Source organism: Choloepus didactylus, chromosome 1 (assembly GCF_015220235.1).
Source record: "Choloepus didactylus isolate mChoDid1 chromosome 1, mChoDid1.pri, whole genome shotgun sequence".
NCBI classification, from domain to species: domain Eukaryota; kingdom Metazoa; phylum Chordata; class Mammalia; order Pilosa; family Megalonychidae; genus Choloepus; species Choloepus didactylus.
Genome location: NC_051307.1, coordinates 220,830,239 through 220,852,585, shown reverse-complemented (window position 1 = coordinate 220,852,585; position 22,347 = coordinate 220,830,239). Strand labels below are relative to the sequence as shown.

Genomic DNA, 22,347 nt, shown 5'->3' with positions numbered 1-22,347 from the left:
CATGACCACTACCATTAAGGAAACCTCCAGTCAGTATTGACACTTCGGTGAGGAATGGTTACTTTTTCCAGCTTTTATGACCATTTTGGGGGGATGGTGGCATAAGATGGGCTGTACCGTCCAGGTCATGTTTAGTAAGCTAACTGCCTTCAGAACTTGTGCTACATGTTTGCTTTCTCCAGGTATCTCATAAGCTCTTCCTCAAAAACTGCCTTTGCAATTTTAACTTTCTTGGTCAATACAAAACTTCCAAGCAGACTCAGCTGATCTCAAGAAGAGTCTGCATTTGTTTCTTTCTAATTGTTTAATCTGCATTTACAGTGGCTACGCATTTAATCAGTGAATTGTTCTATGATTATTCACTGCCCATTAATCAGTTTGCCCCCTTAAAAGGTGACAAATGGTGGTTCTTTTTAAGTTTCATAGAGGGCGGTTTAATCTGGGCCTTCTGTTTGCTTTGTTAGGGAAATCGAACGGCCAGAATTGTTCTTCAGCTTTCACTGGTGGCTCAGAGGTCATGGGAAAGTAGATGTCAGAGCCCCTGTGTGATTCATCTTGGCTGATGGAGTAGCATGACACCTAGACAGAGCCTTCTGACTGATGGCACTTACATTCTCTGTGTGTCTGTGAAATGACTGGCTTCCAAGTAAACAGAGCAGTGACTCTGAGCAGGGTGGATAATATGCGGTCACAGCTGAGGTCACATCTGTTTCCATCTTCAAGGAAGATGATTGGGATTTTCTCCCCATTTTGTGTCTGCCTCTGTGAAGATCATTCCCAAGTTCTTCCTCCTCCTTTGGAGTGTTTACTTTTCGTGCATTGGCACTAAAGGCTAAAATAACCACGTAAGTAAAACTTTGCCATCCATTTCAAAGAACTGCCTACTCCAAAATAAGGGGTATAAAATGGCCCTGGGAGTATCTGTGTATGTCTTGTAGATTTTTTTGCCCATGACAGGTTCTGCATAATGAATTTCATAACATGCTATGTGTTCTCATTCTCATGGAATCAGTGTCTGATAAATTTAAGTCTTTTTATTAGTGGTCAGTTTGGGACTTCCATTTCCTCCCCTTTTTCTGGCTCAGGAGATGAGCCTTCCTTGAACCCTAGAGAGGAAGGAAACTTTCATGTCTTTCGGGTTTTCTAGAGGCAGAAAGGAACTTGACAAATAGGGGAGAAGCGTCCAGTTGTGACAGCTGAAGACACATTTGCATATGTCCAGAGAAAAGCCCCTTTCTTTTCTAGTGTTTCATTCATTCATTCATCCATTCACTTTGCCAGCATTTACTTTGCAACTTCTATGTGCCATCTCTGTACTAAGTCCCTGGGAAAGAGAATAGAATAAAGCCCTGTCCCTGCCTTCAGTTTTCCCACAGATGGTGGAGTCACAGGCAAGTAAACTAATAATTACAACATGAAGAGGTTGGAGCCTTGCTAATCCAAGTGTCCTGTATTAGCGAGGCTCCAACCTGGAGCTAAGTTCCTGGGAATTTACAAGAAATACTGATCCCCAGGTTATTGGCATGCACACTAAAGCACTGTGTTAGAGGTATGTGCAAAGTACTATGTAAGACAAGGGTACACAAAGTCCTATGAGGGCACAGGCTGCAATGCCATCTTAACTCGATGAGCCTCTCGCCTTGCCTTCCACACCCCACAGCAAAACCTGCTGACCAAATCTGCACTGTGCTCTAGGACCCTCAGCATGCAGTCACACGGTGCCAGGGCTGTGGGACATAGTAGGCAGAGCTGTGCAGACTGCGGGCCACAACTCCAGAGAGTGTGAATCATATCCTCTCCGGTGCAACATTGTGACCTTGAGGCAAGGGATAAGCATTTCACTGTCCTACCCGGAATCCCTGCATAGGGATAGGGAAAATTTAGGTCAGTGATCAAAGGCCTCTGAGTAGCAAGAGAAGCAAGCTTGATCTGATTATATGCATCTCTCATGAGTTTTCTATTTTTGCTCTTGCACTTCTAGCACTTCTTGGAGAGTCTGATGAAAGTTGTTTACCTGTAGGGAAGACTCACAAATTTGCACACCATGTGAGAGATGCACAGATCCCCTGAAGCCCAATCCAGGACCCTCTAGGGTTCACATTCCCCAGGTTAAAAATTTTCAACTCACGGAAATGTTTGATGAAATAACTGCATCTTTGACAGCATATTGAAAGCTTGTAATTCCATGCCAGGAATTATACTGAGCAATTTCTGTACATTATTTTGCTTAATCCTCTCAACAATGCTATCTGGGGGGTCTTTATCATCACCATTTTACGGATGTGAAAACTGAGGCACAGACAGGTTATTACATTGTCCAAGATTATGCACTCGTAAGAGGCAGAAGTAGGAATCAGATGCCAGCCTGTCTCACGCTAGCATCCATTCCCTTAATCAGCATGCCTACTGCCTCACAAGAATGAAACGCTGCCTTTAAAAATAAAGCAACATAACATGACCACAGACATAGGGGACTGGTGGTTTGATGGGTTGAGCCCTCTACCACAGGTTTTACCCTTGGGAAGACGGTTGCTACAAAGGAGAGGCTAGGCCTCCCTATGGTTGTGCCTAAGAGTCTCCTCCTGAATGCCTCTTTGTTGCTCAGATGTGGCCCTCTCTCTCTGGCTAAGCCAACTTGAAAGGTGAAATCACTGCCCTCCCCCCTACGTGGGATCAGACACCCAGGGGAGTGAATCTCCCTGGCAACGTGGAATATGACTCCTGGGGAGGAATGTAGACCTGGCATCGTGGGACGGAGAACATCTTCTTGACCAAAAGGGGGATGTGAAAGGAAATGAAATAAGCTTCAGTGGCAGAGAGATTCCAAAAGGAGCCGAGAGGTCACTCTGGTGGGCACTCTTATGCACACTTTAGACAACCCTTTTTAGGTTCTAAAGAATTGGGGTAGCTGGTGGTGGATACCTGAAACTATCAAACTACAACCCAGAACCCATGAATCTCGAAGACAGTTGTATAAAAATGTAGCTTATGAGGGGGTGACAATGGGATTGGGAAAGCCATAAGGACCAAACACCACTTTGTCTAGTTTATGGATGGATGTGTAGAAAAGTAGGGGAGGGAAACAGACAGACAAAGGTACCCAGTGTTCTTTTTTACTTCAATTGCTCTTTTTCACTCTAATTATTATTCTTGTTATTTTTGTGTGTGTGCTAATGAAGGTGTCAGGGATTGATTTAGGTGATGAATGTACAACTATGTAATGGTACTGTAAACAATCGAAAGTACAATTTGTTTTGTATGACTGCGTGGTATGTGAATATATCTCAATAAAATGATGATTTAAAAAAAAAAAATAATAAAAAAAAAAAAAATAAAGCAACATAACATGACCACAGACATAGGGGACTGGTGGTTTGATGGGTTGAGCCCTCTACCACAGGTTTTACCCTTGGGAAGACGGTTGCTACAAAGGAGAGGCTAGGCCTCCCTATGGTTGTGCCTAAGAGTCTCCTCCTGAATGCCTCTTTGTTGCTCAGATGTGGCCCTCTCTCTCTGGCTAAGCCAACTTGAAAGGTGAAATCACTGCCCTCCCCCCTACGTGGGATCAGACACCCAGGGGAGTGAATCTCCCTGGCAACGTGGAATATGACTCCTGGGGAGGAATGTAGACCTGGCATCGTGGGACGGAGAACATCTTCTTGACCAAAAGGGGGATGTGAAAGGAAATGAAATAAGCTTCAGTGGCAGAGAGATTCCAAAAGGAGCCGAGAGGTCACTCTGGTGGGCACTCTTATGCACACTTTAGACAACCCTTTTTAGGTTCTAAAGAATTGGGGTAGCTGGTGGTGGATACCTGAAACTATCAAACTACAACCCAGAACCCATGAATCTCGAAGACAGTTGTATAAAAATGTAGCTTATGAGGGGTGACAATGGGATTGGGAAAGCCATAAGGACCACACTCCACTTTGTCTAGTTTATGGATGGATGAGTAGAAAAATAGGGGAAAGAAACAAACAGACAAAGGTACCCAGTGTTCTTTTTTACTTCAATTGCTCTTTTTCACTCTAATTATTATTCTTGTTATTTTTGTGTGTGTGCTAATGAAGGTGTCAGGGATTGATTTGGGTGATGAATGTACCACTATGTAATGGTACTGTAAACAATTGAAAGTACGATTTGTTTTGTATGACTGCATGGTATGTGAATATATCTCAATAAAATGAAGATTAAAAAAAAATAATAAATAAAAATAAAGCAACAATCAAAAGTTTATACCTCACACAGAGGATGGCATTTGGAAACATTACTCCATCTAGACTCTTTAATTCTTTTTTTTTTTTTTTTTTAATCATCATTTTATTGAGATATATTCACATACCACGCAGTCATACAAAACAAATTGTACTTTCGATTGTTTACAGTACCATTACATAGTTGTACATTCATCACTTAAATCAATCCCTGCCACCTTCATTAGCACACACACAAAAATAACAAGAATAATAATTAGAGTGAAAAAGAGCAATTGAAGTAAAAAAGAACACTAGGTACCTTTGTCTGTCTGTTTCCCTCCCCTACTTTTCTACACATCCATCCATAAACTAGACAAAGTGGAGTTTGGTCCTTATGGCATTCCCAATCCCACTGTCACCCCTCATAAGCTACATTTTTATACAACTGTCTTCGAGATTCATGGGTTCTGGGTTGTAGTTTAATAGTTTCAGGTATCCACCACCAGCTACCCCAATTCTTTAGAACCTAAAAAAGGTTGTCTAAAGTGTGCGTAAGAGTGCCCACCAGAGTGATCTCTCGGCTCCTTTTGGAATCTCTCTGCCACTGAAGCTTATTTCATTTCCTTTCACATCCCCCTTTTGGTCAAGAAGATGTTCTCCATCCCACGATGCCGGGTCTACATTCCTCCCCGGGAGTCATATTCCACGTTGCCAGGGAGATTCACTTCCCTGGGTGTCTGATCCCACGTAGGGGGGAGGGCAGTGATTTCACCTTTCAAGTTGGCTTAGCCAGAGAGAGAGGGCCACATCTGAGCAACAAAGAGGCATTCAGGAGGAGACTCTTAGGCACAAATACAGGGAGGCCTAGCCTCTCCTTTGCAGCAACCGTCTTCCCAAATGTAAAACTTATGGTAGAGGGCTCAACCCATCAAACCACCAGTCCCCTATGTCTGTGGTCATGTTAGCAACCATGGAGGTGGGGTAGGCGAATACCCCTGCATTCTCCACAGGCTCCTCAAGGGGGCACTACATCTTTTTTTTTTTTTTCCTTGTTTGTCTTTTTTCTTTTTTTTTTTTTTTTTTTTTAACTTTCCCTTCTTTTTTCAAATCAACTGTATGAAAAAAAAAGTTAAAAAGAAAACAAACATACAATAAAAGAACATTTCAAAGAGACCATAGCAAGGGAGTAAGAAAAAGACAACTAACCTGAGATAACTGCTTAACTTCCAACATGTTCCTACTTTACCCCAAGAAAGTTACATAATATAGCAACATTTCAGTGAACTTGTTCCTACTACATCCATCAGAAATTAACAGACCATAGTCATTTCTGGGCATCCCCAGAACGTTAAATAGCTTATCTGTTCTTCTTGGATTATTGTTCCCCCTTCCTTAATTGCTCTCTACTGCTAGTTCCCCTACATTCTACATTATAAACCATTTGTTTTACATTTTTCAAAGTTCACATTAGTGGTAGCATATAATATTTCTCTTTTTGTGCCTGGCTTATTTCGCTCAGCATTATGTCTTCAAGGTTCATCCATGTTGTCATATGTTTCACCAGATCGTTCCTTCTTACTGCCACGTAGTATTCCATCGTGTGTATATACCACATTTTATTTATCCACTCATCTGTTGAAGGACATTTGGGTTGTTTCCATCTCTTGGCAATTGTGAATAATGCTGCTATGAACATTGGCGTGCAGATATCTGTTCGTGTCACTGCTTTCCGATCTTCCGGGTATATACCGAGAAGTGCAATCGCTGGATCGAATGGTAGCTCTATATCTAGTTTTCTAAGGAACTGCCAGACTGACTTCCAGAGTGGCTGAACCATTATACAGTCCCACCAACAATGAATAAGAGTTCCAATTTCTCCACATCCCCTCCAGCATTTGTAGTTTCCTGTTTGTTTAATGGCAGCCATTCTAATCGGTGTTAGATGGTATCTCATTGTGGTCTTAATTTGCATCTCTCTAATAGCTAGTGAAGCTGAACATTTTTTCATGTGTTTCTTGGCCATTTGTATTTCCTCTTCAGAGAACTGTCTTTTCATATCTTTTGCCCATTTTATAATTGGGCTGTCTGTACTATTGTCATTGAGTTGTAGGATTTCTTTGTATATGCAAGATATCAGTCTTTTGTCAGATACATGGTTTCCAAAAATTTTTTCCCATTGAGTTGGCTGCCTCTTTACCTTTTTGAGAAATTCCTTTGAGGTGCAGAAACTTCTAAGCTTGAGGAGTTCCCATTTATCTATTTTCTCTTTTGTTGCTTGTGCTTTGGGTGTAAAGTCTAGGAAGTGGCCTCCTAATACAAGGTCTTGAAGATGTTTTCCTACATTATCTTCTAGGAGTTTTCTGGTACTTTCTTTTATATTGAGATCTTTGGTCCATTTTGAGTTAATTTTTGTGTAGGGGGTGAGGTAGGGGTCCTCTTTCATTCTTTTGGATATGGATATCCAACTCTCCCAGCCCCATTTGTTGAAAAGACCATTATGGCTCAGTTCGGTGACTTTGGGGGCCTTATCAAAGATCAGTCAGCCATAGATCTGAGGGTCTATCTCTGAATTCTCAATTCGATTCCATTGATCTATATGTCTATCTTTGTGCCAGTACCATGCTGTTTTGGCAACTGTGGCTTTATAATAAGCTTCAAAGTCAGGGAGTGTAAGTCCTCCCACTTCGTTTTTCTTTTTTAGAGTGTCTTTAGCAATTCGAGGCATCTTCCCTTTCCAAATAAATTTGATAACTAGCTTTTCCAAGTCTGCAAAGTAGGTTGTTGGAATTTTGATTGGGATTGCATTGAATCTATAGATGAGTTTGGGTAGAATTGACATCTTAATGACATTTAGCCTTCCTATCCATGAACATGGAATATTTTTCCATCTTTTAAGGTCCCCTTCTATTTCTTTTAGTAGAGTTATGTAGTTTTCTTTGTATAGGTCTTTTACATCTTTGGTTAAGTTGATTCCTAGGTACTTGATTTTTTTAGTTGCTATTGAAAATGGTATCTTTTTCTTGAGTGTCTCTTCAGTTTGTTCATTTCTAGCATATAGAAACATTACTGACTTATGTGCATTAATCTTGTATCCCGCTACTTTGCTAAATTTGTTTATTAGCTCTAGTAGGTGTATCGTTGATTTCTCAGGGTTTTCTAGATATAAGATCATATCATCTGCAAACAATGACAGTTTTACTTCTTCTTTTCCAATTTGGATGCCTTTTATTTCTTTGTCTTGCCGGATTGCCCTGGCTAGCACTTCCAGCACAATGTTGAATAACAGTGGTGACAGCGGGCATCCTTGTCTTGTTCCTGATCTTAGAGGGAAGGCTTTCAGTCTCTCACCATTGAGTACTATGCTGGCTGTGGGTTTTTCATATATGCTCTTTATCATGTTGAGGAAGTTTCCTTCAATTCCTACCTTTTGAAGTGTTTTTATCAAAAAGGGATGTTGGATTTTGTCAAATGCTTTTTCAGCATCTATTGAGATGATCAATTGATTTTTCCCTTTCGAGTTTTTAATGTGTTGTAATACATTGATTGTTTTTCTGATGTTGAACCATCCTTGCATGCCTGGAATGAACCCCACTTGGTCATGGTGTATGATTTTTTTAATGTGTCTTTGGATTCGATTTGCAAGTATTTTGTTGAGGATTTTTGCATCTATATTCATTAGGGAGATTGGCCGGTAGTTTTCCTTTTTTGTAGCATCTTTGCCTGGTTTTGGTATTAGATTGATGTTAGCTTCATAAAATGAGTTAGGTAGTGTTCCATTTTTTTCAATGTTTTGAAAGAGTTTGAGTAAGATTGGTGTCAGTTCTTTCTGGAAAGTTTGGTAGAATTCCCCTGTGAAGCCATCTGGCCCTGGGCATTTATTTGTGGGAAGATTTTTGATGACTGATTGGATCTCTTTGCTTGTGATGGGTTGGTTGAGGTCTTCTATTTCTTCTCTGGTCAGTCTAGGTTGTTCATATGTTTCCAGGAAATTGTCCATTTCTTCTACATTATCCAGTTTGTTGCCATACAGTTGTTCATAATATCCTCTTATAATTTTTTTAATTTCTTCAGGATCTGCAGTTATGTCACCTTTTTCATTCATTATTTTGTTTATATGGGTCTTCTCTCTTTTTGATTTTGTCAGTCTAGCTAGGGGCTTGTCAATCTTGTTGATCTTCTCAAAGAACCAACTTTTGGTGATATTTATCCTTTCTATTGTTTTTTTGTTCTCTATGTCATTTATTTCTGCTTTAATCCTTGTTATTTCTTTTCTTGCACTTGGTTTAGGATTGGTTTGCTGTTCATTTTCTAGCTTCTTCAGTTGATCCATTAGTTCTTTGATTTTGGCTCTTTCTTCCTTTTTAATATATGCGTTTAGTGCTATAAATTTCCCCCTTAGCACTGCTTTTGCTGCATCCCATAGGTTTTGGTATGTTGTGTTCTCATTTTCATTCGTCTCTATATATTTAGCAATTTCTCTTGCTATTTCTTCTTTAACCCACTGATTGTTTAGGAGTGTGTTGTTTAACCTCCAGGTATTTGTGAATTTTCTAAGTCTCTGATGGTTATTGACTTCTAATTGTATTCCATTGTGGTCAGAGAATGTGCTTTGAATAATTTCAATCTTTTTAAATTTATTGAGGTTTGTTTTATGTCCCAGCATATGATCTATTCTGGAGAAAGTTCCGTGAGCACTAGAAAAGTATGTGTATCCTGGTGATTTGGGATGTAATGTCCTGTAGATGTCTGTTAAATCTAATTCATTTATCAGATTGTTTAGGTTTTCAATTTCCTTATTGGTCTTCTGTCTGGTTGATCTATCTATAGGAGAGAGTGATGTGTTGAAGTCTCCCACAATTATTGTGGAAACATCAATTGCTTCCTTTAGTTTTGCCAGTGTTTCTCTCATGTATTTTGTGGCACCTTGATTGGGTGCATAGACATTTACGATTGTTATTTCTTCTTGCTGAATTGCCCCTTTTATTAGTATGTAGTGGCCTTCTTTGTCTCTCAAAACATCCCTGCATTTGAAGTCTATTTTATCTGAGATTAATATTGCTACACCTGCTTTCTTTTGGCTGTAGCTTGCATGAAATACTTTTTTCCATCCTTTCACTTTCAGTTTCTTTGTGTCCCTGTGTCTAAGATGAGTCTCTTGTATGCAACATATTGATGGTTCATTTTTTTTGATCCATTCTGCGAATCTATATCTTTTAATTGGGGAGTTTAATCCATTTACATTCAACGTTAAAACCGTGAAGGCATTTCTTGAATCGGCCATCTTATCCTTTGGATTATGTTTGCCATATTTTTCCCTCTCTCTATTAATATCCTTTATTGTACCCATACCGAATCTCTTTAGTACTGAACCTTTCTCCAAGTCTCTCTGTCCTGTCTTTGTTTCTCTGTCTGTAGGGCTCCCTTTAGTATCTCCAGTAGGGCAGGTCTCTTGTTAGCAAATTCTCTCAGCATTTGTTTGTCTGTGAAAAATTTAAGCTCTCCCTCAAATTTGAAGGAGAGCTTTGCTGGATAAAGTATTCTTGGCTGGAAATTCCTCTCACTCAGAATTTTAAATATATCGTGCCACTGCCTTCTCGCCTCCATGGTGGCTGCTGAGTAGTCACTACTTAGTCTTATGCTGTTTCCTTTGTATGTGGTGAATTGCTTTTCTCTTGCTGCTTTCAGAACTTGCTCCTTCTCTTCTATGTTTGACAGTGTGATCAGTATATGTCTCGGAGTGGGTTTTTTTGGATTTATTCTATTTGGAGTTCGCTGAGCATTTATGATTTGTGTATTTTTGTTGTTTAGAAGATTTGGGAAGTTTTCCCCAACAATTTCTTTGAATACTCTTCCTAGACCTTTACCCTTTTCTTCCCCTTCTGGGACACCAATGAGTCTTATATTCGGACGTTTCATATTATCTATCATATCCCTGAGGTCCATTTCGAGTTTTTCAATTTTTTTCCCCATTCTTTCTTTTATGCTTTCATTTTCCATTCTGTCATCTTCCAGGTCACTGATTCGTTGTTCAACTTCCTCTAGTCTTGTACTATGAGTGTCCAGAATCTTTTTAATTTGGTCAACAGTTTCTTTAATTTCCATAAGATCATCCATTTTTTTATTTAGTCTTGCAATGTCTTCTTTATGCTCTTCTAGGGTCTTCTTGATTTCCTTCATATCCCGTACTATGGTCTCATTGTTCATCTTTAGTTCTTTGAGTAGCTGCTCTAGGTGTGTCTCTTCTGGTCTTTTGATTTGGGTGCTTGGGCTTGGGTTATCCATATCGTCTGGTTTTTTCATATGCTTTATAATTTTCTGTTGTTTTTGGCCTCGTGGCATTTGCTGACCTTGATAGGGTTCTTTTAGGGTTTGTAGACCAGTTGAAGTCCTTATCTCTAATTTATCAGATCTACAGCTTCATGGAGTACACTTTCTCTAACTAACCAGCAGATGGCGTCCACGAGCCACCTGTTCTCCACAAGCCAGATCTCCCCTGCTTAGCCTTTTTGGTGAGTGGGGGAGTGAGTCTTGTGGGGCCCAATTGGTGTACCAAGCTTGCGTGTGTAGTTGGTGTTGCCTGCCCTGTATGTGGGGCGTGTTTCTGGGCAGTCGGGGAGGGGGGGTGGCCCTAACAATCAAATCTCCCTGATGATCCTGGAGTTTTAAAGCTACTGCAATAGTCTAATCCTTCAGTTCAGTCCTGCCACAGTTTGTCTCTGCCACTGACCCACAAGTCTTTGGTATTGGCGTATGGCTCCTGAGACTTGCAAGTGGGCCCCTCTTCCAGGCTGTGCACCCCGGGTCCTCTGTTGAGGGATGACTGTGCTATGTCACAGGTGAGTGCCGTCCCCCCAGGGCAGTTCTGGGCTGCTGGGCTGTGTTGGGAGGCTCCCAGTCTGCTCAAATGATGGCTGAATGGGGCTCTGTTAATTCACACTGCTCCCCCTTCCCAGCTCTGGGACATTCAGCTGAGGTTGCAGGGAAGGCTAATGTCCACGCCGAGTTTTGTGGTGTGTGCCTGTTATTTGAAGCACTTCCGTCACACTGGGTTGTCTGGGGCAGCTCTGGGCTATGGGGCTGGCGATGGGCAGGAGTGTTTCCTGTCCACCAGGATGGTGGCTGTGAGCGGACACCCCCCTTTTCTTGGGAAGTTGTGTTGTTTAGTGAATTTTCTCAGCCACTGGATTATTGCCTTTTGTCTCAGAGCTCTCTTAGTTCTGCTCTTGACTTGACGTGCCCAAATTTCAATTCTTTGAAGCTTTCTGTATTGAGCTTCTTAGAGTAATTGTTTTAGAAAAAGCAAAAAGGATTTAAAAAAAAAAAAAAAAAAAAAAGGCCCTCCTCAGAGATCTAATGGGTTATTGAAATGCTAATAGACAAAGCAACCAGGGCCATTAAGGAAAGGTGCACAGGGCAGAGAGATCAGCCTTGCTTCGGGATTTGCATATGCGCCTCAAGGCCTGATCTCCGCCCTTCCCCTTTCTGTGTTCACCAGAACTCCAAAAATCCTCTGCTTTTATTTTGGAGTTTTTCGTGTTGTTTTTTTTTTTTTCTATGCCTGTCTCCTCTCTGCTGGGCTGGCTGCTCTCAGAGTCTCTGGTGTCTGGTCTCAGTCTATCTATGGTTGGAGTTTGAATCAGTAGAATGAGTTTCCGATAAGAGCAGCCACTGCAATTCTCCCTTCTCCTTCCTGGAGCTGACAGCCCCTCCTCCCCTGGGACTGAGCCTGGCAGGGAGGGGCGCGGGTCCCCTGGCCGCAAAAACTTACAGATTTCGCTGATCTCAGCAGTTCCACGTTTTCATGAGTGTTGTATGAAGTATGCCCAAAGACAGATTGCTCTGTGGTGTCCAGTCCACGCAGTTCCTGGCTTTTTACCTACTTTCCTGGAGGAGTAACTAAAACATACAGCTCACCAGTCTGCCATCTTGCCCCGCCTCTCGACTCTTTAATTCTTCATCATTTTTTCTTAAACATCATGAAATGACCCAACTCAAAATTTAGGCAACTCTGTCCCCTTTGCACCATGATTGGAATCCCTGGTAGCTTACTGCTCAAACCACAGACCCATCAGAAGTCCCCAAGTACCATTTTCAGGATAGACTTTTAACCTGAGATCACCCTTGATATGCCACATGCTTGAGATAGTCATGCAGGCCTTGTAAGTCGTAGAACTTTTAAAGAAATATTGCTCTCAAGTCCATCCTTAAGTACCAACATGAAAAATCCCGTCGAATAGCAACCTTTAAGTGCTTTATTTGCTTATTTCGGTTTATTTCTGGAGCTGAGAGCCACATTGAATAGTGGTTTAAGAGCATGGACCTTGCCTGTTATAAATCCTGGATCTGTTTCTTATCAGTTCTGTGATCCAGGGCAAGTTTTACCTTCATATGGCTCTGGTTTCTCCTGTAAAATGGGTACAATAGTAAGATGAAACTTCTAGCATGGCTGTAAGGATTAAATGAGATAATACAAGTAAAATTTTTATAGAATGCCTGGTCCATGCAGTGTGAATACTTAATAAATGCTTGTGTTGATGATAAAAGTTATGATGATATGTTTATACATCCCTTTGGGCAGAGCATCTCATGACATGCTGTTTTGATAATCCATTCCCATGACCTTGATCTTGGTAGCATCTTTTTTATTGACAGAATTATCATTGTAAGTCCCTTTTCAGGTTTTTGAGATAAAATTAAAGTACTTCAAAATGTACACATTTAAAGAGAATAATTTGATGAGTTTGGATGTACGCATACCTATGAAACCATCACCACAGTCAAAACAGTGAATGTATCCATCACCCCCAAATTCCCTTGTGCCCCTTTGTCATCCTTCCCTCTCTGCCCTCCCTGTCCCCAGGCAACCACTGATCTGCTTTCTGACAGAATATTTTTGAGGCATAGAGAGGCATACCAGGGTTTCTTCTGCGTTTGCTATGTGGCTGAGGATATAATTGTTTTTTTGCCATTACATGTTTAGCTTCTCTTGAAAGTGGGAGCAGTTTTTTATGGGTAGGTGTTCAGCAGTTACATGATAGCCCTTCAAGATAAATAAATCAAACATGCCAATTTAGTTCTCTTCCTTGAAAGTTTCTCTTACCATCTTGATTTGTAAAACATTAAATACGTATCTTAGAATCTAAAAACTATACTAATTATAAACTGTCATTTGGTACTGTTACTTAGCTTTTGCATTGTTTACTTTCTTCCTTTTTAAGAAGAAGGACCATAAATTATATTCCTCTGTACTCTGTGTAAATCCTAACATAGTGCTCAAATATATATGGACCCCAAGAATTATACAATACTATCGTTAGAAAGAAAGTAAAACCTTATTTAGTCCATTCTTCTCATACCACTAATGAAGAGGCACAGAAAAGATAAATATCTTGTCCAGGTTCTTGTCATCCTCCCAGAGTCAGGATTTGATTCCAGGTTCCCCACTTCACGGTCTGGTATCTGTTCCTGTACAGGGCATCACCAGCAGAGTGGGCCAGGGAATCAGCATTTTAAAGCTCCCCAGTAATTCTCATGTGCTCTAGGGTTTGACTTGCTATACACAAGATTGTAAGTTTTTATACTCTCAGTACTTGCAGTTTTAACCACTCACGAGATAGAAAAAAGCACATGAAATACAATTGCTGATAATTGTGCTGAGGCACTTTTTGGAATTATACCATTGGGCACAAACCCAGTATTTGGGGAGGAGTCAGTGAGCTAGTGTTTGAGGCTTAGTAATTACCCTGATTCCTGTGATTTTAATTCATTTATAAATAGGATCTTTGAAGATGGTATTAGTTAAGGTGAAGCCAAACTGAGTTAGGGCAGGCCTCAATCCAATATGACCATATAAGTGAAGAAAAGTCAGACACAGCAGGAGGAAACTGATGGGGAGAGGGATAGCTAGGTGATGGAAGCAGAGACTGAGTTATGGATTGCCAGCAAGCCATCAACAGAATGCTACAGACTTCAAAGAAAGCATTGACTTGCTAACACCTTGATTTAGATCTTCTAGCCTCCAAAACCACAAGACAAATAAATTCCTGCTGTTTAAGTCAGCTATTCTGCGGTGCTTTGTTATGGCAGCCCTGGCAAACTAAAACCTTGCACAAGTTACTAAACTACTCTGTGCCTCAGTTTCTCCATCAGTACAATGGGTATACTAACATCAGTGTTGTGAGACTAAAATGAAATGAAATGAGGTAATACATGTAAAGTGTTCATATCAATGCCTGGTGAAGAGTAAGCTCTCAATAAATTAGTTGCTGTCATTCTTTTTCTCTGGTGGTAACTGATAAGATAGGAGCAAATCACTTGAAAAGTGAATTGCTTTTGTTCATACACACTAAGGAAATGTTGCTATTTTTCTCTATATCAGCACTTAAATTCTTTCTTGGTAGACTCCAGTAAAAATAACTTTAAAGGTTAAATCTTAGTCTTACAAGATAGGCATCATTCATGTGCAAATAATTTGTGATTCTTTAGAAATAATTGTTCCTAGATTTGCCAGAATTATACCTAGACCAGCTCCTCCATGTACACATTATTTAAAAATTGATGTTAATGATAATTAAGCAGTAACTCCTAAGCCTTAATTCTACTATATATTTTACTCTATTGTTTATTCCCCTCTTCCCTCCATACACCTAACAATGTATCACATGCATCTCTTCAGAATAATATATAGAGATCAAATGCAGTCTTAAATTACTATATAATATTTTGTCCCATAGATAAGCCAGCTTATCTAATTCTTTTTACATGGTGAATTACAATAGTTGATTTTTAAGTGTTAAACTGACCTTGCATTCTTGGCATAAACCTTGCATTCTATTTGTTAAATGAAATTGTGTATGATTGCTATTATTTCTTCCTTAAATGGTTGATAGAATTTACTAATGAAACTATCTGGGCTTTCTTTATGGAAAGGTTTCTGACAACTAATTCAATGACTTTAATAGAAATAGAGTACTCAGAGTTTCTGTTCTGTATTAATTCTGGCAAGTTGTATTTTCAAGGAATTTGTCTATGTTACCTAGGTTGTTGAATTTAAGAGGCTAAGTTGTTTATAACATTCCATAATTATCCTTTTAATGCCTGTAGGATAAACCTCTTTCATTCCTGATATTGGTCATTTGTGTTCTCTCTCTGTGTGTGTGTGTGTGTGTGTGTGTGTGTGTGTGTGTGTGTGTGTGTGTGTGTGTGTGTGTGGAGAGAGAGAGAGAGAGTCCAGACTAGTTAGGGATTTGGGGTTTGGTTTTATTGATTTTCCCTATTGTATGTCTGTTTCTTATTTCACTGATTTCCAACTTTTATTATTTCCTTCCTTCTAATTGCTTTGGGATTACTTCCCTTTTTTTCTAGTTTATTAACTAGAACCTTGGATCATTAATTTTAAACTTTTATTCTTTTCTATTGTAATAATTTAAAGCTATAAATTTTCTTCTAAGTATAGCTTTAGCAGCACTCCACAGTTTTGATATATTTTATTATCAGTTAGAAATATTTTCTAATTTTATTTATGATTTCTTCTTTGATCATTGAGTTGCTTAAAAGTATGCTGTTTAATTTCCAAATATTTTGGTTTTATATAGCTATCTTGTTTTTTATTGATTTCAAATTTAATTTCAATTTGGTCGGAGAATATACTATGAATTATTTCAGTCCTTTAAAATGTATCAAGACTCATGTTATGGTCCAGCATTGGTCTATCTCAGTGAACATGTATACTTGAAAAGAATATGTTTTGTGCTGGAATTGGGTGGGGTGTTCTGTAAGTGTCAATCAGGTCAAGGAAGTTAATGCTATGTTCATTCCATGTCTTTACTGATTTTTTGCTACAGTTGTTTTACGTATTGCTGAAAGAGAAGTGTTAAAAGTTTCAGCTAAGAGCATGGATCTGCCTCTTTCTTTAACTCTGCCAATGTTTGCTTCATGTTTGTCGATGCTCTATTATTAGGCATATTTGCACTTGTGTTGGTTACATCTTCCTACTGAATTGACCCTTTTTCCATCATGAAATGTCCCTCCTTGTATCTGATAATATACCTTGTCTTGAACTCTATCTGATGTTAATGTTCTCTCTCCAACCTCCCTATACCTGTTGTTTGCCTAGTATATCTTTTCTTTCCACATATTTTCAACCAATCTCACTCTTCATATTTAAAAAATAAATATGTTTAAAAATGTGTCTACTGTAGACAGAATATGGTTGAGTCTTGCCTTTTTATCCATTCTGACATTCTGTCCCTTAACTGGGAGTGTTTAGTCCATTTAAATTTCATGTAATTACAATATATTAAATTTAGGTCTTCCCATACCATTTTGCCGTTTGTTTTCTGTTTGTCCCTTCTGTTGTTTTGTTCCTCTACACCTTCTTTCCTGGCTTCTTTTGAATTAATTGATTTAAGAATTCCATCTTAATTTATTTGTTTATTAGCTATATCTCTTTTAGGGTTCCTCCAATGATTACAATTTACATCCCTAACTCTTCACAGTTTACTTCGACCTAAAATTGTATAATTTCACATAAAATGTAAGGTAAGAAGCTTGTAACCATATAGGCTGCTCTCTTCATGAGAACTCAACAAAAATTCCAAATGTTGTTTCCTTGTAGATAACATATTTTTCACTGGCTGCTTTCAAGATTTTCTCTTTATTTTTGGTTTTAGCAGTTTGACTATGATGAGCCTAGATGTGATTTTCTTTGCACGTATTCTGCCTTTGGTTTGCTGGTACTTTTGATTCTGTCTATTTGTCTTTTACCAACTTTGTGAAATTTCAGTAATCATTTCCTTAAAATTTTTGCCTGATTCTCTCTCTCTTCTCTCTTTCAGGGACTCAAGTTACACACTTGATAAATAGTTTCATATTGTCCCATATGTCCATGAAGCTCTGTTTCTTTCTAGTTGTTTTTCTCTGTATTCTTGAGGTTGCAGAATTTCTATTGATAAATCTCAAGTTCACTTATTTTTTCTTCTGTCCTCTCCAATGTGCTGCTAAGCCCTAATTAACAATGAAGCCCTAATGCATATTAAATTTTCAGTTCTAGAATTTCTATTTGGTTCCCTTTTGGAGTTTCTATTTCTCTGATGAGATTTCTTTTCTTTTTATTTATTATGAGCATTTTCTTTATAAAACTTGTTTGATAATTGCAACATCTGAATCACCTTGAAGTTAATCTCCATGGATTGTCTTTTTCTCTTGAGTGGGTCATAAGTTCTCTTTTCTTCATATGTTGAGTAATTTTGGATAGTGTTTTAGACATCATGGATTCTATGCCATAGAAATTCCGCGTTCTGTTTTGTTCCTCAGAATAATATGGATTTTTTTTTTTTTAGCAGCATTTAACTTGACTAAACACAATCTGTAAAGTCTCTTGCCTCTGCAGCAGACAGAAGCTGAAATAGTATTATTATTATAATTGGCCTTTTCTGGGCTGCTTGGAGTCTAACCTATACGAGCATGGTTCAGGGACCATCGGAGATTTGGGCAGAATTTATAGGGGTGTGTGTGTGTGTGTGTGTGTGTGTGTGTGTGTGATTCTCCATCTGACTCTCTCCTTTTTGGAATTTCTTCCATCATTTTCCAGCTGATATAGTTGCTCTGAATTCTGTCCTCTAGTTCCTCAAGCTCATAAGACTTCAGGTGTCTATCTGAATTTTAGCCACCCAGTAAGGCAAAGACCGGAGTCTATCATTGGGTTGCAAGCTGTAAAAGATCAGTAAATTCACCCAATATGATTCCTTTCTTCCAATGAACAATTGTCCAGTATCTGCCTGCTTTTTTCCTCTCTCCTGAGGCTTCCAGATACTTACTTTTTATATTTTTATTTATGCAGGATGGTTGGCCCATTAGAACTACTTGATCATTACTAGAATCACAATCCATGTTTTTACTCTTAAAGCCTTTTTAATTTATTTAATTTTAAAATTTTACTTTCTCTGACATATTCACTTATCATTGTGTTGAGAATCTATGTGGTGTATTCTTAGTTTTCCTCTCCCTGTGGTGCATTGTACTTTTATGCTCTCTCCGCTTTTATGTTCTTTCCACTTTTGCTATTATTGATAATACAGTGTTAGGAGAATTTTTTTTTTTAATCTTCATTTTATTGAGATATATTCATATACCATGCAGTCATACAAAACAAATCGTACTTTCGATTGTTCACAGTACCATTACATAGTTGTACATTCATCACCCAAATCAATCCCTGACACCTTCATTAGCACACACACAAGAATAACAAGAATAATAATTAGAGTGAAAAAGAGCAATTGAAGTAAAAAAGAACACTGGGTACCTTTGTCTGTTTGTTTCCTTCCCCTATTTTTCTACTCATCCATCCATAAACTAGACAAAGTGGAGTATGGTCCTTATGGCTTTCCCAATCCCATTGTCACCCCTCATAAGCTACATTTTTATACAACTGTCTTCGAGATTCATGGGTTCTGGGTTGTAGTTTGATAGTTTCAGGTATCCACCACCAGCTACCCCAATTCTTTAGAACCTAAAAAGGGTTGTCTAAAGTGTGCATAAGAGTGCCCACCAGAGTGACCTCTCGGCTCCATTTGGATTCTCTCTGCCACTGAAGCTTATTTCATTTCCTTTCACATCCCCCTTTTGGTCAAGAAGATGTTCTCCGTCCCACGATGCCAGGTCTGCATTCCTCCCCGGGAGTCATATTCCACGTTGCCAGGGAGATTCACTCCCCTGGGTGTCTGATCCCACGTAGGGGGGAGGGCAGTGATTTCACCTTTCAAGTTGGCTTAGCTAGAGAGATGGGGCCACATCTGAGCAACAAAGAGGCATTCGGGAGGAGGCTCTTAGGCACAACCATAGGGAGGCCTAGCCTCTCCTTTGCAGCAACCGTCTTCCCAAGGGTAAAACCTGTGGTAGAGGGCTCAACCCATCAAACCACCAGTCCCCTATGTCTGTGGTCATGTTAGCAACCATGGAGGTGGGGTAGGCGAATACCCCTGCATTCTCCACAGGCTCAGTGTTAGGAGAATTTTATGGAAGTAGGATTACCAGATCAAAGGGTGGTGTATACAACTTTAAATATTCTCTTATATGGCTTTGAAGGGCTCATTAGTTATGAGGTCCTGGTTCTTTTGAGGTGTTATAAAATCCATTGGCTGGAATGCTATCGTACTGTTTATATGATTCACATAGCAGGGGTAGGAACCACATGGCATATCCCCAAAGTATTATCTACACATTACTAGAGTATATTAAAATGATTAATTGAACCTAGATGTGTTTTGAGGACTTCATAACATCTCTCGAGATAATTGGTGACAAACTTGTACCAAAACCAGGTTTGAGAATTATTGGTCTAGGATCCAAATAACATTGAAAGGATTTAGACCTGTGACTTTGCTAAAAGATTTCTAAAACTGGTTCACTTTGTATTGCTAATTTCCAACAATGATCACATTTCAGTAAACTCTATCTACAAGAAGTAAGCATGAAATCCTCTGCTCAGTTATGTAAATTTAATGCCAGTTTTCATAGCTTTGGCGCTTCTGATATATTTTGGGTAGTTTAACATGATAAGAGTGCCAAAAAGCTTAATGTGGCTGGGTAATTTCATAGGATAGATGATGATCATTAAACTATTATGTTGTTTATTTCACTTGAGATAAAAATGAGTGATTAACTGAGAGTTGAAAGATGGAAATGACATTGAAGCATCTCATTTCTTCCATAACAGCAGTGGCAGGTTCTGTTCCCTGCATGCCAAGAGTGTAATAATTGGGACTTTTAGTTGAGTGTAGTAGAAACCCAGTGGAGGAAGCTCAAGCAAAGAGCAAGCAATTATTTTAAAGAATAGAAATGCAACCAGCCTTAAAAAATGAGCTGGAATAAGAGCTTCAAGTATCAGAAGAAATTCTGGAAATCTCCATTTCACATTTCTGATTTTTTTCGGTGTCTCCTTTGTTCCTTAAGACTATATTGTAGCTTTTTCTTCTTCTGCTACAGTGCATAAAATGGCCACTAACATTTATTAGATTTACATTTAAACTAAGGCTATTTCTTAATCCTTATTTACAATTGCCAGGAGACCATTTACAACAGCATCAAAAGAATAAAATATTTAGGAATATATTTAACAAAAGATTCACAAACTTGCACTCTGAAAATTACAAAACATTGTTGACACAAGTTCAAGATGATCTAAATAAATAGAAATAGCCCACATTCATCCCAAGTCTTCATGGATCTGAAGATTTAATGTTGTTAAAATGGCAATGCTACCCAAATTGATCTACAGATTTCACACAATTACTATCCAAGCTGGCTGCTTTATAGAAATTGACAAGCTTTTCATGAAATTCTTATGGAAATGCAAGGGTATCAGAAGAGCAAAAACAGTGTTGATAAAGAACAAAGTTAGATGACACACTTCCCTATGCCAAATTTAACTACAAATCTACAGTAATCAAGACACTGTGGTACTGGTATAAGGATAGACATATAGATCAATGGAATGGAATTGAGAGTCCAGAAATAAACCCTAGCATTTATGGTCAATTGATTTTCCACAAGAGTACCAAGATAATTCAATGGGGAAAGTATAGTCTTTCCCCATTGGTGCTGGTACAACTGTACATTCATATGCAAAATAATGAGGCTGGACCCCTACATCACATTATACACAAAAATTAAGTCAAAATGGATCATAGGCCTAAATGGAAGAGCTATATCTATACAACTCTTAAGAAAAAACATAGGAGTAAATCTTTGTGACCTTCATTTAGGTATTGATTTCTTTATGAGACAAAAGAAAAAACATAGATAAATTGAAATATATCAAATTTATTTTTCTGCTTCAAGAAAGTGAAAAGACAACTTACAAAATGAGAAGAAATATTTTCAAATTATGTATCTAATAAGAGACTTGTACCTGGAATGAAGAAAGAACTATTACAAATCAGTAATAAAAGGACCCAAGTTAAAAATGAGCAAATGATTCGAAATGACATATCTCCAAAGAAGATATATAAATGGCTAATAAGTACATTAAAAAATGCTTGTCATCACTGGTCTTTAGGGAAATGCAAATCAAAAGCACACTGGGCTCTTTTCTGGCTGGAACCATGGAGGGTGTCGAAGAGAAGAAGGTTCCGGCTGTGCCGGAAACCTTTAAGAAAAAGCGAAGGAATTTTGCCAAACTGAAGATCAAGTGCTTGAAAAAGAAGTTTGCCCAAAAGATGCTTCGAAAGGCTAGGAGGAAGCTTATCTATGAAAAAACCAAGCACTATCACAAGGAATATAGGCAAATGTACAGCACTGAGATTCGAATGGCTAGAATGGCAAGAAAAGCTGGCAACTTCTGTGTACCTGTGGAACCCAGATTGGCATTTGTCATCAGGATCAGAGGAATCAATGGCATGAGCTCAAAGGTCCGAAAAGCGTTGCGACTTCTTTGCCTTCACCAGATCTTCAATGGCACCTTCGTTAAGCTCAACAAGGCCTCAATTAACATGCTGAAGATGTGGAACCATATGTTGCATGGGGGTACCCGAACCTGAAATCAGTGAACGAACTGATCTATAAGCATGGTTATGGCAAAATCAATAAGAAGCGGATTGCCTTGACGGATAACTCTTTGATGGTACAATCTCTTGGTAAATATGGCATCATCTGCATGGAGGACCTGATTCATGAGATCTATACTGTTGGGAAATGCTTCAAAGAAGCAAACAACTTCCTGTGGCCCTTCAAATTATCTTCTCCCAAAGAGGGGATGAAAAAAAAGACCACCCATTTTGTAGAAGGAGGAGATGCTGGCAACAGGGAAGACCAGATCAATAGGCTTATTATACGGATGAACTAAGGTGTCTACTATGACTACTTTTATAATCTGGCCAGTTAATAAACAGTGATTGCTTTCAAATTAAAAAAAAAAAGCACATTGCTTCTCTAAGCCACCTTGGCAGGTGATCTCACTGCCTTCCCCGCTACGTGGGACCTGACTCCCAGGGATGTAAATCTCCCTGACAATGCAGGATATGACTCCCAGGGATGAATCTGGACCTGGCATTGTGGGATTGAGAACATCTTCTTGACCAAAAGGGGGAAGGAAAAGGAAACAAAATAAAGCTTCAGTGGCAGAGAGATTTCAAACGGAGTCGAGAGGTCA

General features: G+C 38.9%; 1 pseudogene; it reads left to right on the top strand.

Moving 5' to 3' along the window:
* Positions 1 to 21,246: 21,246 nt before the first annotated feature.
* LOC119506970 lies at positions 21,247 to 22,041 on the top strand (annotated as a pseudogene).
* Positions 22,042 to 22,347: the final 306 nt, after the last annotated feature.